Genomic DNA, 18,313 nt, shown 5'->3' on the forward strand with positions numbered 1-18,313 from the left:
GTTTAGGATATCTATTTGCATTCAAGGTAACAGTATGAATAAACACAGATTGCTGATCTCCTCCTCCCACTCAGTGTGACCTCTGCAGGAGATCTCTTCTTGCAGAAAATGAGTATCTAATCCTGTCTTGCTGAGGAGAGAGTCAGGCTGGGGAGCCAGAGGCAGCTGTCTGCACTGTGGAGTGAAATCTCACCCACAACCCCAGGATTCAATCCCTCATCAGAACCTTTCTGGCCAGGTGACAAACCAGGGAATGATCTGGAGGTTGGGGATAGGGAAACCCACTGCAGAGACAGGCCTGAGGAAATGGGGAGCAGCAGCCTTGTTGAAGGCGAGATGAAGGGAGGTGAAGATCCACCCAGTCCCTAAACTTGCATTATCTCTAGGCTGGGGACCGGCCAAAGGATCACACAAAGGATCTCCATGCTTTGAGAGCTCTGGGGATGACTACGATGGTAGTGTAATGAGTTCAGACAGTGTTTCAGTGCCTACATTTTGAGGGGTGTAATTTTCAAGATCAGAAAAAGGGTTTTCCAGAAGAAGTCTTTGTGGCAGGATTGCAGGACACCTGTACACCTCTACATGTTAACCTGATTTTTCTCTGTATATTTCCCTCCACCTCTGCTCTCTGTCCTTGTAGCCTGAAGGTTGATTTCCCTCTCCAGCCCCACGCTAAAGTTCAGACATAGGAAGTACCACAATAATACCTGAAATTTCATTCACAATTCCCCACAAACAGCTCAGTGGGTCACAGTGATTCATTGGGCATCTTCTACAGGCCAGGCATTTACAGTGCATTGTGGGGAAGTTGAAGAAATATTAAATGTGGTTCATGCAGTCATGGAGCTTATAATTTGAGGAGATGATACAGAAATTTATGAAGAATTAAATAATAATTCAAGTGTTAGAGAACATGAGACTTTAAGAAAATGTCTCAAAACAGTGAAAAGAGGGGGCAGCAAATGCTGTGAAACAGATGAAGGAGGAAATCCTAGGTGCTCGGAAACCTTCAGCAAGGAGGCCAGATGCAACTTGGACCCTTAGAGTGACGTGTGTCTCTGATGGTGTGTGTCTCAGTCCACTCAAGCTGTCATAACAAAACACCACAGACTTGGTGGCTTGTAAACAACAGACATTTTTATTTCTCACATTTCTGAAGTTTGGGAAATCCAAGATCAAGGCGCCAGCAAGGCTGTGTTCCACAGGACCCTCTTCCTGGCTCATGTGTCCTCACGTGGTGGAAAGGACAAGGGATCTCTATGGCGTCTCTTTCATAAGAACAGTAATCTCATTTATAACAGCTCCACCCCATGACCTAAGCACCTCCCAAAGGCCTCATTGTCCTAATACCATCATCTTTGGGGTTAGGATTTCAACATGTGAATTTGGGGGGAGGGATGGACCAAAACATTCAGACCATAGCAGTGTAGAAAGCAGTTTTTTTTCCCCATAAAGGATAAATTTAATGATTGAAGAAAATCTGTGATCCCTTAGATTTCTAGTGGAAATCTAAATTAGTACAACCTTCAAAAAGGAAAACTTGGCAATATCTACCAAAATTATAAATGACAGAGCAATTCCATTTGTAGAAATTAATCCTACAGCTATATTCTCATAGGTTCAAAATGACCTGTGTATAAGGACTCATTGCAGCTTTATTTATAATAGCAAAACACTGGAAACAACCCAAGTGTCCATCAATAGGGAACTGATTAAGTGTGGTGGCACATCATAAAAATAGAATATTATATTAGATAATCACAAAGACTAATAAGGAAATTCTTTGTACTGATATGAAATAGATCGCCAAGATATAGTTATTATTTATAAAGGAGGTTATAGAACAGAGTACAGTATGCTACATACACTATATTATGCATACAACATGCATACTATGAACTTTGCATACTAGGTACTTAGTATGTGTACTATGTACACTTAGTTTGTATATTATGTACACTATGTATACTTCCAGATATACATTTTGCACTTTTGAAAGAAAAAAATGTAGCCCTGGCCGGTTTAGCACCGTGGTTAGAGCATCGGCCCGCAGACCAGAGAAACCTGGGTTCAGTTCCCGCTAAGGGCATGTACCTTGATTGCAGTTTGTCCCCCGCCCTGTTTGGGGTCGTGTGGGTGGCAACCAGTCAATGTCTCTCTCTCACGTCGATGTTTCTCTCTCTCTCTTTTCCTCCCTCTCTCCCTCCCGCTCTATCTGAGGATAAATGCAAAAATGTCCTCGGGTGAGGATAAAAAAAAATGTAGCTGTACATTTGTTGTATATGCAAAGTATGTGTATCAGAAATGATCCATAAGAAACTGGCAAAACTGATTGCCTTTGGGGTGGCATGTTAGATTCCTAGCAGGAGAATTTTACTGGTATAAGCTCTTTTGAATCATGTGAACATATTATCGATTCTAAATAAAAAATTTAAAAGTCTGAGTTCAATTACTTATCTTCTAGGGACTTTTATGTAGTTTGAAGGAAATGAGAGCTCTCGATGCATAAGGCCAATCCAAACCTCAGTGGTGAAAAGGTCTGAGCGACCAAACTCAACCACCACTGGATTTCAGTCTGGATTCGAACCCAACTGATTTAATTATTTTTTCATTTTATTTTCCCCTATTTTTCACTGGTGAGACTCCCAGCACAGCTCTAGTCTGTGAACGTATGACCAGGTCACGTATGGCCTCTGATTAAGCCGCCAAGGGTTTGGAATCACATGATATAAATGATATTATTATAAACAACAAATGAACCAAATCAACCCATTATATTTATATTGCCATAGACATGACAGATGCTTCCATAGATATGAGATACCTAAAACATTTGGACCTTGAGAAAGTTTGCAAAAATGACCCTAACTTATATTTATCCAGTCTGAGAACTGAGTTTAGCACGTGAAGTTTTTGCATAAGAGTGAGGTGAAGCTTTTTGGTCAGCATTTTAGGGGATATTGGTGACTATCAAAATCCCCCAACTTAGGCTTCCCCTTTTAGCATCTTGGCTTCTCCGTGGGAAACTTTGGCTACCTGCCCTCAAATCAAGCGTCCAGCATTTGACAAGACCCAAAAAGCTGTTTTTGCTCAATGCCCTGCAGTTGTGAAAACTGCAAAGGGAAAGATCGTGGAGAAGTTACTCAACAGAACAAAATTTACATAACTGAAACTGATGAGAACTGTTGTGAGAATTCAAGAAAATGCTACGTCAAGCTTGACTAATGAAAAACAAACAAGCCTAATACCAACAACAGCAGCTGACCAACAGCAGCTGACCAACAGCAGCTGACCAACAGCAGGCTTCATCTGTCAACCAGCTTTCTTCCTTTCTGGACACAGATGACTTAGCAAGCTTGGGGCAAGTTGTGAATACTAATGTATATGAGATCAAATAAAATGATCTCTTTCTAGGACACTATAGGTGTTTGGGGATTTTAAAACATGATTAAAATAATTCAGGCTTCTAACAGAAAACTGAAAACACACACACACAAAACACTGCTATAAAAGTGCAAATTGAAAAAGAAAAGAAATTCTAGTTAAACATTATGAAAAATTCCAAAATTATTAAGACTATTGACTTGAACCATCAACCCAGCAAAACTGTAATTCACAGTTATTCTAACTTTAAAGATAGAAAGGACAATTAAATTCTAGGGGACAATGAAAGCGGACAAAATCTAACTGTATTGAGAAATGTACATATATTTGGGAAGAGTGGGAATTTGCTTTAAAGACCTACAGTTGCTCAGACCCAAGTTCCAAATTTTATTAACTCTATGACTGGGTATGTGACTTAACTTCACTAAGCCTTTTTTTTTTAACTGGTAAAATAGAGTAAGGACTATATGAAGCAGCATATCTAAATTGCTTAGAACAATGCCTGGTGTAATCAATTTGTTTATTGATATTATTGATGCCAAGAAATGGTTTATTAAATTATTTTAAGATCTAAGAGTTATGAATCCAGCCAGACTGTTATTTAATGACTGAATTAAAAACTATTTTTAATTAAATTTAATTTTGTATTTATTATTAAAATTGTATTTAGCCCAGCCGGTGTGGCTCAATGGACTGAGCATCATCCCATGGACTGAGAGGTCCTGGTTTGATTCCCAGTCAGGGTACATGCCTGGGTTGAGGGCTCTATCCCCAGTAGGAGCATGCAGGAGGCAGCCAATTGATGTTTCTCTTTCACATCGATGTTTCTATCTCTCTCCCTACCTCTCTCTCTAAAAACTCAATAACAACATATTTTTTAAAAAATTAAAATCACTTAAGTTAAAATATTTAATTGTCCTTTCTATCTTTAAAGTTAGAATAACTGTGAATTACAGTTTTGCTGGGTTGATGGTTCAAGTTGATAGTCTTAATAATTTTGGAATTTTTCATAATGTTTAACTAGAATTTCTTTTCTTTTTCAATTTGCACATTTAAAATTCTGGCATTAATTCTTTTCGATTCAGCTGGTGCCCCTCATGTCAGTTAATGTTGAGCTACTGAAAAAAAAGTTACTTGGTATAACATAACTTTTTTAGGGGTAATTTAGTAATTTTTTTTTTTTTATAAACTGTGTTTTTTTTAAAACAAAGGTGCTTCATTGTTTAATAATTTCAGAACAGTTCTCTAGTGGAAAGTAATTTCTCTTTTTACACCTCAAGTTCAATTTCTGTCTATTGTTTAGTCAAAATGAAAACAAAAACAAATAAGACAATGATTCAGCTTGGTCTCTGACTACACAGAAATGAGCATACCATAAATGAGAACTTATCCTTTTTATTGAACTTTCATTGAACACCTCCTGTATCCTCTAGGCATTATGTAGAATGCAGAGATGACCCAGACATCCACACTGTCCTTAAAAACACGAAGTTTGGCCCTGGCCAATTTGGCTCAGCGGTTAGAACGTTGGCCTGCAGTCCAGAGAGACCTGGGTTTGGTTCCCGCTAAGGGCATGTGCCTCGGTTGCAGTTTGTCCCTGGCCCTGGTTGGGTCATGCGGGTGGCAGCCACTCGATGTGTCCCTTTCACATTGATGTTTCTTTCTCTCTCCCTCCCATTCTATCTGAACAAAAAATGGAAAAAATGTCCTCGGGTGAGGATAAAAAAACAAAACAAAGCAAAAACATGAAGTTTGAAACATATTATCATTAGTTATGGGCATAACTCCTTCTCCTTCCAAAACAAAACAAAGTATACAAATAACAGGATTTGATAGAAATATAGGCACAAACCACTGAATCACTCATTTGTTTGCCTGTATATTTTCATTTTTTTCAGGCAGTGAGGGCTAATATGACTAGCTCTACTAGTATATCTTTAACACATTTTTGAGCTCATTTCTGTTAAGTGTATACCTGGTAGTTCAATTGCTGAATCATTAATATATACAAAAGAGTGGAATTTCTGGGGCATAGTGTGGAATTCTTGGAAAATGTACCAATCTGCATTCCCACCATCAATGTATGGGAATTCCAGTTGTTCCACCTTATCACCAAAATTTGGTATTTTGGTTTTTTTTATTTTAGGTATTCTGGTGGATCTGTAGAGTTAGCACATTATGCTTTTAATATGCATCATCCTAATGATTGATGGAGTTGAGCTCCTTTTCATATGTTTATCAGTCATTGGCAATTCTATAAAATGTCTTTTCTTTTTTTTTTTTTTTTTTTTTATCCTCACCCGAGGATTTTTTTTTTTTTCCATTTTTTGTACAGACAGAGTGGGAGGGAGAGACAGGAAGGGAGAGAGAGAGAGAAACATCGACGTGAAGGGACACATCGAGTGGCTGCCACCCGCACAACCAACCAGGGCCGGGGACAAACTGCAACCGAAGTACGTGCCCTTAGCGGGAACCGAACCCGGGTCTCTCCAGACTGCAGGCCGACGCTCTAACCGCTGAGCCAAACTGGCCAGGGCTATAAAATGTCTTTTCAAGTTTTGTCCATTTTTCTATAAGGTTATCTATCTTATTGATTCTTTAGGAAGTCTTTACAGATTCTAGATATAAGTCCTTTGTCAGATAAATGAATTGAAAATATCTTCTACTCTGTGGATTCTCTATTTCCTCTTTAATGTTTTTTTTTAATATGTTTTTATTGATTTTTAGAGAGAGAGAGAGAGAAACATCGATGTGAGAGAGAAACATCAATTGGCTGCCTTCTGCACTCCCCCTACTGGTGATTGAGCCTCTACAACCTGGGCATGTGCCCTGATCGAGAATCTAACCTGGACCTCTCAGTCCATGGGACGATGTCCAATCCACTGAGCCACACTGACTGGACGGAATTTTTTATTTATTTATTTATTTATTCTTTTTTTTTTTTTTATCCTCACCTGAGGACGTTTTTCCATTTTTTCTTCAGATAGAGTGGGAGGGAGAGAGGAACAGAGAGAGAAACATCGATGTGAAAGGAACACATCGACTGGCTGCCACCCCCACGACCGACCAGGACCGGGGACAAACTGCAACCGAGGTACGCGCCCTTAGCGGGAACCGAACCCTGGTCTCTCAGGACCGCAGGCCGATGCTCTAACCGCTGAGCAAAACCGGCCAGGGCTATTTATTTATTTTTGATGAACAAAACTTCTTAATTTTAAAGTCTGATTTGTCAATTTATTTCCTGTATGATTAGTATACTTTTTTGTGTCCCATTTGAGCACACTTTGCCTACTCCAACGTCACAAAAACTTCTTCCATAATATTTTCTAAAATTTCTATTGTTTTATCTTTCACATTTAGATCTGCAATCCTCCTGGAATTAATTTTTTTGTATGTCATGTAAATTTGGGGTCAAAGTTTTTTGTTTTGTTTTTTTGCATATAGATAACCAATTATTTCTACACCATTTATTGAAAAGACTATTCTTTCCATCACTGGACAACTGTATCAACTTTATCATAAACTGGGTGACTGTATTTATATGCATCTCTCTCTCTCTCTGGACTCTGTTCTATTGCATGGATCAGTTCATTTGTTTTTACATTTAGAAAATTTTGTTAAAGCAGTATCAAAGATTTTGAAAGTTCCCACTTACGGCTAAGACAATATTTGAGATTGTGATGTTTTTCATCTGTGGCCCAAGCCATGCCATGACACCTACCAAGGACTCCATCCTGTGGATATTTATGCAATTCCAAAAGATATCCCCATTTCGTTCTTCTTTGGAGAATTGTCCATTCAAGTACTTTGCCCAGATTTAAACAGGTTGGTTTTGTTGTTGTTGAGTATTAGAAGTTCTAGATGTTAATTTCTAATCAGATATATAACTTGCAAATATTTTCTCCCATTCTGTGTGTTGCCTTGTTATTATGTTGACACTATCTTCTGATGCAAAAATTTTTAACTTTTTATGAAATTGAATTTGTTGCCTGTGCCTTTGGTATTATATTCAAGAAATCACAGCCAAATTCAATATTGCGAAGTTTTATAGTTTTAGCTCTTATATTCAAGTTTTTGATCCATTTTGAGTTAATTTTTGTGTAAGGTATTAGTTAAGGGTCCAAATTTATTTATTTTATTTTATTTTATTTTATTAATTTATTTATTTTTGTTACAGATGTTACTCCTTTTTCCCCCACTGATGCCCTGCTTCCTCTCCCTCCCCGCCCTGTCCCCAGCTTTGTTGTCCATGTCCATTGTTCATACATATATGCATATAAGATCTGTGGTTTATCTCTCCCCACCACAACCGCCTCTTCTGGGGATTATCAGTCTGTACACTACTTCCACGTCTCTGGGACTACTCCATTCCTCAGACTGTTATGTTCAGTATATTCCACAAATAAGTGAGAACATATGATACTTGTCTTTCTTTGTTTGGCTTGTTCACTTAGGATAACACTTTCCAGGTCCCTCCATGTCGTCTCAAAGGATAAGAGATCTTTCTTTCTTACAGCTGGATAGTACTCCATTGTGTATATGTACCACAGCTTTATTTATTCATTCGTCTACTGATGGACATTTGGGCTGTTTCCAGATCTTAGCTATTGTAAATAGTGCTGCTATGAACATGGGGGTACATATATTCTTTCTGATTGGTGTTTCAGGCTTCTTAGGGTATATTCCTAGAAGTGGGATCCCTGGGTCAAATGGAAGTTCAATTTTTAATTTTTTGAGGTAACACCATATTGTTTTCCATAGTGGCTGCACCAGTCTGCATTCCCACCACCAGTGGACTAGAGTCCCCCTTTTTCCACACCCTCCCCAACACAAGTTGTTTGATGATTTGTTGATGGCGGCCATTCTGACAGGTGTGAGGTGATACCTCATTGTTGTTTTAATTTGCATCTCTCTGATGATTAGTGATGTTGAGCATTTCTTAATATGTCTCTTGGCCATTTGTATGTCCTGTTTGGAGAGGTGTCTATTTAGTTCCTCTGCCCATTTTTTAATTGGGTTCTTTGTCTTCCTTTTGTTGAATTGTATGAGCACTCTATATATATTGAAAATTAACCCCTTATCTGATACATCATTGGCAATTATACTCTTTCATACAGTGGGTTACCTTTCCATTTTGATGATTGTATCTTTTGCTGTACAGAAGCTTTTGAGTTTGATGTAGTCCCATGTGTTCATTTTCTCCGTTGTTTCTGTTGCCTTAGGTGATGTATCAGTGAAAATGCTGCTGTGTATGATATCTGAAATTTTGTTGCCTACAGTCTCTTCTAGGATTTTTATGGATTCATGTGGCACATTTTAAGTCTTTTATCCATTTTGAGTTCATTCGTGTGTAGGGTGTAAGTTGATGGTCTAGTTTCATTTTTTTGCATGTAGCTGTCCAATTTTTCCAACACCATTTATTAAAGAGGCTGCCTTTACTCCATTGTGTGCTCTTGCCACCTTTGTCAAATATTAATTCAGCATATTGCCTTGGGTCCATTTCGGGGTTCTCTGTTCTGTTCCACTGGTCTATATGCCTGCTCTTGTGCCAGTACCAGGCTGTTTTGGTTACAGTCACTTTGTAGTATAACCTGAAATCTGGTAATGTGATCCCTCCTACTTTGTTCTTCTCTTTCAAGATTGCTCTGGCTATTCGAGGTCTTTTTTGATTCCATATGAACTTTTGAAGTATTTGTTCTAGTCTGTGAAGTATGTCATTGGTATTTGTATGGGGATTGCATTGAATCTATAGATTGCTTTGGGTAGTATGGACATTTTAATTATGTTAATTCTTCCAATCCATGAACAGGGTATGTGCTTCCACTTTTTTATATCTTCCTCTATTTCTTTTTTTCAATGACCTGTAGTTTTCTGCGAATTGGTCCTTTATTTCTTTGGTTAAGTTTATTCCTAGGTATCTTAATTTTTTTTGCTCCAATGGTAGATGAGATTGTTTTCTTAGTTTCTCTTTCTGTGAGTTCATCATTGGTGTATAAGACTGCCGTGGATTTCTTGACATTAATTTTGTATCCGGCTACTTTGCCAAATTCATTTATTAAGTCTAGTAAATTTTTGATGGGGTCTTTGGGGTTTTCTACATATAGTATCATGTCATCTGCAAATAATGACAGTTTTACTTCCTCCTTTCCAATTTGGATGCCTTTTATTTTTTCTTCCTATCCGATTGCTGTGGCTTAGACTTTCACTACTATGTTAAATAAGAGTGGTGAAAGTGGGCATCCTTGTCTTGTTCCTGTTCTTAAGAGAAATGCTATTAGTTTTTGCCCATTGAGTATGATGTTGGCTGTAGGTCTTTCATATACAGCCTTTATTATGTCGAGATATGATCCCTCTATCCCCACATTGCTGAGCGTTTTTATCAGAAATGGATGCTGGATTTTGTCGAAGGCTTTTTCGGCATCTATTGATATGAACATGTGGTCTTTATTCTTCATTTTATTTATCTGGTGTATCACGTTTATTGATTTACAAACATTGTACCAGCTCTGCATCCCTGGGATGAATCCCACTTGGTCATGGTGAAAATTTTTTTTGATGTATTACTGGATCCAATTTGTTAGTATTTTGTTCAGGATTTTGATGTCTATATTCATCAGGGATATTGACCTGTAGTTTCTTTCTTTGTAATGTCTGTTTCTGGTTTTGGAATTAGAATTATGCTTGCTTTTTAAAACAAGTTTGGAAGTCTTCCTTCTTCTTGAATTTTTTTAAATAGTTTGAGGAGAATGGGTGCTATTTCTTTTTTGAATGTTCAGTAGATTCCCCCGTGAAGCCATCCGGGCCTAGGCTTTTGTTTGCTGGGAGAGTCTTGATTACATCTTCAATTTCCTTAGCTGTTATTGGTCTGTTCAAGTTTTCTATCTCTTCCAGGTTCAGTTTTGGGAGACTGTGTGTTTCTAGAAATTTGTCCATTTTGCTTAGATTTTCGAATTTGTTGCCATATAATTGTTCATAGTAGTTGTTAATGATCTTTTGTATTTCTGTGGTGTCAGTTGTTACTCAGCCTCTTTCATTTCCATTTTGTGTATATGGGTTCTCTCTCTTGGTTTCTTGGTGAGTCTAGCTAAGGGTCCATCAATCTTGTTGTTGTTGTTGTTGTTGTTGTTGTTTTGTAAAACCAGCTCTTTGTTTCATTGACCCTTTGAATTGTTTTTTTGGTCTCTATGTCATTTATTTCTGCTCTGATCTTTACTATTTCCTTCCTTCTACTTGCTCTGGGGTTTTCTTTTTGTTTGCTCTCTAGTTCTTTAAGTTGTGAGGTTAGATAGTCTATTAGAGATTTTTCTTGTTTTTTTTAGGTAGGCCTGTAGTGCTATGGACTTCCCTCTCAGAACTGCTTTCACTGCATCCCATAAAATCCCATAGATTTTTTGTTGATGTGTTGATGTGTGTTCATTTTCATTGGTTTCCAGGAAGTTTTTAACTTTTTCCTTGATCTCCTCAGTAACCCATTCATTGTTTAATAACATGCTATTTAGCTTCCATGTGTTCAAATGTCTTTGCATGTTTTTGTTGCAATTGATTTCTAGTTGCATGCCATTGTGATCTGAGAAGATGCTTGATATGATTTCAATCTTCTTGAACTTGTAGAGACTTAGTTTGTGCCCTAACATGTGGTCTATCTTTGAGAATGCCCCATGTGCACTTGAGAAGAATGTAAATTCTGCAGTTTTGGGGTGTAATTCTCTGTAGATATCTATGAAATCCATTTGATCTAGCGCTTCATTTAGAGTCTGTGTTTCCTTGTTAATTTTTTGTCTAGAAGATCTATCCAGTGATGTCAGCGGGGTATTGAAGTCCTCTACTTGATTGTATTGTTGTTGATTTCTCCTTTGAAGTCCTCCAAAAGACTTTTAATACATTTTGGTGCTCCTAAATTGGGTGCATATATGTTTACCAAGGTTATATCTTCCTGTTGGATAGATCATTTCAATATTATGTAGTGGCCTTCTTTGTCTCTAGTTATGGACTTCATTTTGAAATCTACTTATTAGATATGAGTATTGCTACCCCAGCTTTTTTTCCTTTCCGTATGCTTGAAAGATTTTTTTTTTATCCCTTCACTTTCAACCTATGTGAGTCTTTTGTTGTGAGGTAGGTCTCTTGTAAACGACATATATGTGAGTCATGATTTCTTATCCAGGCAGCTACTCCGTGTCTTTTTATCGGAGCATTCAAACCATTCACATTTAAGGTGATAATTGATGTGTACTTATTTATTGCAATTTTTGTTTAGTGTGGTTATATTTTTCTTCCTATTTCTTCTACTAATTACAGCAGTCCTTTTAACATGTCTTGCTGTGTTGGTTTGGTGTTAATATATTCCCTTAGCCTTTCTTTGTCTGGAAAGCGTTTTATTTGACCTTCTATTTTGAATAATAGCCTTGCTGGATAGAGTAGTCTTGGATTCAGATCATTGTTTTTCATGACCTTGATTACTTCATGCCACTCCCTTCTGGCCTGTAGTGTTTCTGTTGAGAAGTCAGCTGAGAGCCTTATGGGGTTTCCTTTGTAGGTAACCTGTTGCTTATCTCTTGCTGCCTTTAGGATTCTTTCTTTGTCCTTAATTTTTGGCATTTTAATTACTATGTGACTTGGTGTGGGCCTGTTTGTGTTCTTCTTACTTGGGGCTCTCTGTGCTTCTTGAACTTGAATACCTTCTTCCTTCACCAAGTTAGGAAAGTTTTCTGTCACTAGTTCTTTAAATATATTCTGTAACCTTTGCTCATTTTCTTATTCTTCAGGGACTCCTGTGATGGAAATATTATTACGTTTCCAGTTTTCCCACAGTTCTCTTAAGCTGTCTTCCTGTTTTTTAATTGTTTTTTTTATTTTGGTTTTCTGATTGGTTGATTTTTTTTTCTACCCTGTCTTCTTTTTTTTCGGTATGTGCCCCTACTGGGAACCAAACTCAGGACTCTCTGGTCCACAGTCTGATGCTCCAACCGCTGAGCCAAATTGGTCTGGGCTCTACCCTGTCTTCTAATTCACTGATCTGGTCCTCAGCTTCTTCTATTCTGCTGGTTAGTTCTTCCAATGTTTTGTTGTTTTTTTTTCCCTCACCCGAGGACATTTTTTGATAGTTTTTTCAGATAGAGTGGGAAGAAGAGAGAGAGAGAAACATCGACATGAAAGGGACACTTTGAGTAGTTGTCACCCGCACATTCCAACCAGGGCCGGGGACAAACTGCAACCGAAGTACGTGCCCTTAGCAGGAACCAAACTTGGGTCTCTCAGGACTGCAGGCTGATGCTCTAACCGCTGAACCAAACCAGTCAGGGCCCAATGTGTTCTTTATTTCTGTTATGTCATTCTTCATTTCCACTTGGTTGGTTTTCAATGTTTCTATATCTTTACTTATTGTGTCGATGTCCTTACTCATGCTGTTGAGCTTCTTCAATATCATGGCTCTGAACTCTACCTCTGATAACTTGCTTAACTGCATTTCATTTATCTCATCTTTAATAGAGTTCTCTTGTTCTTTCATTTGGGATTTTTTTTTTTTCACCATTTTGGCTATCTCAGTGAGTTTTGGAGCCTTCCAAGTTTTCCCTGTGGGTGTTGGTGTTCTGCTGTTTGTGGCTCCCTCTCCTGGGTTTGGATGAGCATGGGAGGGCCCACGTTAAACACCACTGTCAAGTATTACTTTCCTAGGTAGAGTTGCAAGTCCAGGAAGGGTTCAGTTATCCTCTAGCTTTTTGCCTGAAGGTTATTAGTCTCAGTTACTCAGGACCTTGGAATGTAGCTCTGGTGTTCTGTGTAAGAGGATTACCGGAGGGTAGGATAGATGCTGGTTGTTAATGAGCCTCAATTTGCATTCCTTTGCCTCACCTGTAAGGGGCTGACTCCCTGAGGGAGGGGCTGCTGATTTTCCCCACAGCTCTGGGAAAGAGCACACTGGCCATTGTCCTTTCTGGCCACGACTCAGCAAAAAATCTGAGCGCCCTCCAAATCCTGGGTGTCCCCACAGGGTTCCAGTCCAGTTTGCCCTCCCTCTGCCAGAGCCCCAGGTGAGTGGCTATAGCCAATTTAGTGCTCTGTTCCGGCCTTTTGCTCTGTGGAGCAGGCTTGGTATTTTATCCCCAAGGGCACTGCTCACAGCTATGACAGCTACTGTTGTGGGCTTTCAGCCCACCACCCTCTCACACCTCTGCAGATCCTACCAGTGTCCCTGGTTGTGGTCATGTCCTGCTGCTTTTCTGTTGCTTTTTTCTGATGACTTGTCTTTATTTTAGTTGTAATTCCTGTTTGGTCCTGGGAGATCGTCTATGTAGCTTCCATTCACTCCACCACCATTTTTTCTCTAGCCAGTATTAACATTTTAACAAAATATTAAGCCTATCAATCCATGAATGCGGTACATGTTTTCATTTATTTATGCCTTCTTTAATTTCTTTCTGCAATGTTTTGTAGTTTTTATTGTACAAGTCTTTCAATTCTTTGACTAATTTCTAAATATATTATTCTTTTAGAAGCTATTGTAAATGGGATTAAAATTTTTCTTTTAAGATTGTACATTGTTAGTATATACAAATGCAAGTAATTATTGTGTGTTGAATTTGCATTCTACTACTGTGCTGAGTTACTTATTAGATTTTAGTATACATGCTGCAAAATCAAGCACCATTTATTAGTTTTAATAGGGTTTTTTGTGTGTGTGTGTGTGTGTGTAAAATCTTTAGGGTTTTCTACATATAAGATTATATCATCTGTGAACAGAGATAATTTTACTTCTTCCTTTCCTGTTTTGGTACTTTTTATTTCTTTTCTTTCCTAATTTCTCTGTTTAGAACTTCAAGTCTTTTGCCATTGTGTACGATGTTTGCTGTGGGTCTTTCACATATGACTTTTATTATGCTTAGGAAGTTTCTGTCTATTTCTAGTTTGTTGAGTGTTTTTGTCATGAAAGGATATTATTGAATGTTGTCAAATACTTTTTCTGCATGACTTAAATGATCATGTAGTTTTTTTTCTTTTCAATTTATAAATGTGGTGTATTACATTGATTGATTTTCATATGCTGGACCATTCCTGCATTCCAGGAATAAATCCCACTTGGTCATGATGTAAAATCCTTTCAATATGCTGTTGAACTCAGTTTGCTAGTATTTTGTTGAAGATTTTTGCATCAATGTTCATAAGAAATATTGGTCTGTAGCTTTCTTTTCTTGTAGTATCTTGGTTTGACTTTGGTATCAGAGTAATACTGGCCTCCTAGAATGAGTTAGAAGGTGTTCCCTCCACTTCAATATTTTTCAAAAGTCTAAGAAAGATTGTTATTAGTTTTTATTTAAATGTTTGGTGGAATTCACCAGTGAAGACATCAGTTCCAGAGCTTTTCTTTGTTGGACATTTTTTTTATTACTGATTTAATCCTCTTATTAGTTATAGGTCTATTCAGATTTTCTATGTATATTTCATGTAATCTTGGAAGGTTTTATGTTTCTAGTCATTTGTTCATTTCATCCAATTTATCCAACTTATTGGCACACAGTTGTTCATACTACTTTCCTATAATCCTTTTTTTCCTGTAGAATTGGTAACAATGTCTTCACTTTGATTTCTGATTTTAGTAACTTGAGTCCTCTCTTTTGTCTTAGTCCATCTAACCAAGGTTGTCAATTTTGTCTATCCTTTCAAAAAATGAAATTTTGGTTTGATTTTCTCTATTACTTCCTATTCTGTATTTTGTTTATCTCTGTTCTAATTTTTATTATTTCCTTTTTTCTGCTAGCTTTGGGCTTAGTTTGTTCTTCTTTTCCTAGTTCCTTAAGTTGTATAGTTGGGTTGTTGATTTGAGATATTTATTGTTTGTTAATATGTGTTTATAGCTATAAATTCTCTCTTACCACCGTTTTTACTGTCTCTCACAAGTTTTAGTATGTTGTGTTTTTGTTTTCATTCATCTCTAAGTATTTTCTAATACCCCTTGTAATTTCTTCTTTGATCCATTAGTTAAGAATGTACTATTCAATTTCCATAAACTTGTGGATTTTTCAATTTTATTTATTTTTATTTTGTTTTTGGGTTTTTTTTTGCATTTATCTTCATATAGAGCAGAAAGGAAAGAGTGAGAGAGAGAGAAACATTAATGTGAGAGAGAGACAGCAACTGGTTGCCACCCACATGATCCCACCGGGGCCAGGAACAAACTGCAACCGAGGTATGTGCCCTTAGCGGAAACCGAACCTGGGACTCTCCAGTCCGTGGGCAGACACTCTAACTGCTGAGCCAAACCGGCCAGGGCTATTTATTTATTTTTATTTTATTTATTTATTTTTTATCCTCACCAGAGGATATTTTTCCATTTATCATCAGAAAGAGTGAAAGGGAGAGAGCGAGAGAGAGAGAAACACTGATGTGAGAAAGACACATCAACTGGTTGCCTCCCACATGACCCTGACCAGAGCTGGGAATGAACCGCAACTGAGGTACATGCCCTTGACTGGAATCAAACCCAGGACCCATTGGTCCATAGGCTGACATGCTAACTGCTCAGCCAAACTGGCCAGGGCCCAGTTTTATTTTTGTTATTGATTTCTATCTTCATTCATGGTGGTCTGAGAAGATACTTTGTATATTGATCATATAAATATACCTATCATATCATATACCTATCCTGGAAAATGTCCCATGTGCATGGTTGGGTATAGTATTCCACATATGTCTGCTATATCTAGTTGATTTGTTGTGTGGTTCAAGTCCTCTATTTCCTTATTTATGTCCTCTATGGTTGTTCTATCCATTATTTAGAACAGAGTAGTATAGTATCCAGCTATTCTTACAGAAATGTCTATTTCTCCCTTCAATTCTTTCAGTTTTAGCTTCACATATGGTCTGTCATTAGATGTGTAAACATTTATAATTGTTATATCTTCTTGCTGTATTGAATCTTTTATTACTACATAATGTTCTGCCCTGGCCGGTTTGGCTCAGTGGTTAGAGCGTCGGCCTGTGGTCCAGAGAGACCTGGGTTCGATTCCCGCTAAGGGCACGTACCTCGGTTGCAGTTTGTCCCCGGCCCTTTGTTGGGTCATGCAGGTGGCAACCACTTGATGTGTCCCTTTCACATCGATGTTTCTCTCTCTCTCTCCCTCCCACTCTATCTGAACAAAAAATGGAAAAAAAATGTTCTCAGGTGAGGATATTTAGTTTTATTTAATATTAGTATAGCCATCCCTGTTCTCTTTTGGTTACTATTTGCATGGAATTTTTTTTTTCAACCTTAAACTTTGTTTTTTAAAAAATTTTATTTATGGATTGATTGATTTAATAATTTTTTATTTTTCTATTACAGTTGACATATAACATTATATTAGTTTCAGGTATACAACATAGAGTTTAGACATTTATATGACTTATAAAGTGAACAACCCCCAATTAATCTAGTACCCATCTGACACTATGCATAGTTATTGCAATATTACTGACTGTATTCCCTATGCTGTACTTTATATCCCCATGACTATTTTGTAACTACCAAGATATACTTCTTAATTACTTCCCCTTTTTTCACCCATCCTACCAACCCCCTTTCTATCTGGCAACCATCAAAATGTTCTCTATGAGTTTGTTTCTGTTTTGTTTGTTCATTTATTTTGTTTTCTAGATTCCACATATAAGTGAAATCATCTGGCTATTATAAATAATGCTGCAATGAACATATAGATGCATGTCTTTTTTTTTTCTTTATTGGTTTTAGAGAGAGAGGAAAGGAGAGGGAGAGAGATAGAAACATCAGTGAGAGAGAACATCAATTGGCCACCTCCTACATGCCCCCCACTGGGGATTTGGCCTATAACCTGGGCATATGCCCTGACCAGGAATCAAACTGGTGATCTCGGTGCATGCGTTGATGCTCAAACACTGAGCTTCATTGGTTGGGCTGGATGCATGTCTTTTTGAGTTGGTGTTATGGGTTTCAACTTTGGATAAATACCCAGAAGTGGAATTGCTGGGTCTTTCTTTGTTTCTTGTTACAGCCTTTGTTTTAAAGTCTATTTTGTCCATACAAGTATTGTTACCCAAGAGTTTGTTTGTTTCTATTTTTATGAAATATTATTTTTCATCCCTTTACTTTCATTTTGATCTGAAGTGAGTCTATTGTAGACAACATATGTAAGGGTCATGTTTTCTCATCTGTTCAGTCACCCTGTTTTTATCAGAACTTTTAATCTATTTACATTTAAAGTAATTGTCAATAGATATGTAGTTATTGCCATTTTATTACTCATATATTTACCTTCTTTTCTTCTTCTTCAAGAAGACCCTTTAACATTTCTCGTAAAATGTTGGGTGGTGATGAACTCCTTTAGCTTTTTCTTGTCTGGAAAGCCTTTTATCTGTCCTTTGATTCTACTATAGCCTTTGTTTTAAACTCTGTTTTATCAGATATAAGTATTGCTACCCCAGCCTGTTTAAAATTTTTATTTGTATGAAACATCTTTTTCCATCCCTTTACTTTTAATCTGTGTGTATCTTTCATTCTGGGGTGGGTCTCTTGGAGACAGCATACATATAGGTCTTGTTTTCTTATCTATTCAACTACCCTTTGTCTTTTGATTGGCACATTTAAGCCATTTACATTTAAAGTGATTATTGATAGATACATATTTATTGCCATTTTATTCTTTTAAATATGTTCCTCTATTTTTCTTCTTAATCTTCTTCCTCTCCTCTTCCTCCTCCTCCTCTTGTTGAGATTTCTCTTCTTTCATTTGGGACCTGTTTTATTGTTTCCCCATTTGGCTGCCTCTTTGTGTTACTTTCTATGTATTAGATAGATCTGCTATGGCTCCCAGTCTTTGTGGGGTGCCTTTAAGTAGTGGTGGTGTCCTGTGGGGTCCAGTGGTACAGTCTCCATGATCACCTGAGCTGGGTGGTCCAGGAATGCCCCTGTGTGGGTACT

Source organism: Molossus molossus, unplaced genomic scaffold (assembly GCF_014108415.1).
Source record: "Molossus molossus isolate mMolMol1 unplaced genomic scaffold, mMolMol1.p scaffold_m16_p_14, whole genome shotgun sequence".
NCBI classification, from domain to species: domain Eukaryota; kingdom Metazoa; phylum Chordata; class Mammalia; order Chiroptera; family Molossidae; genus Molossus; species Molossus molossus.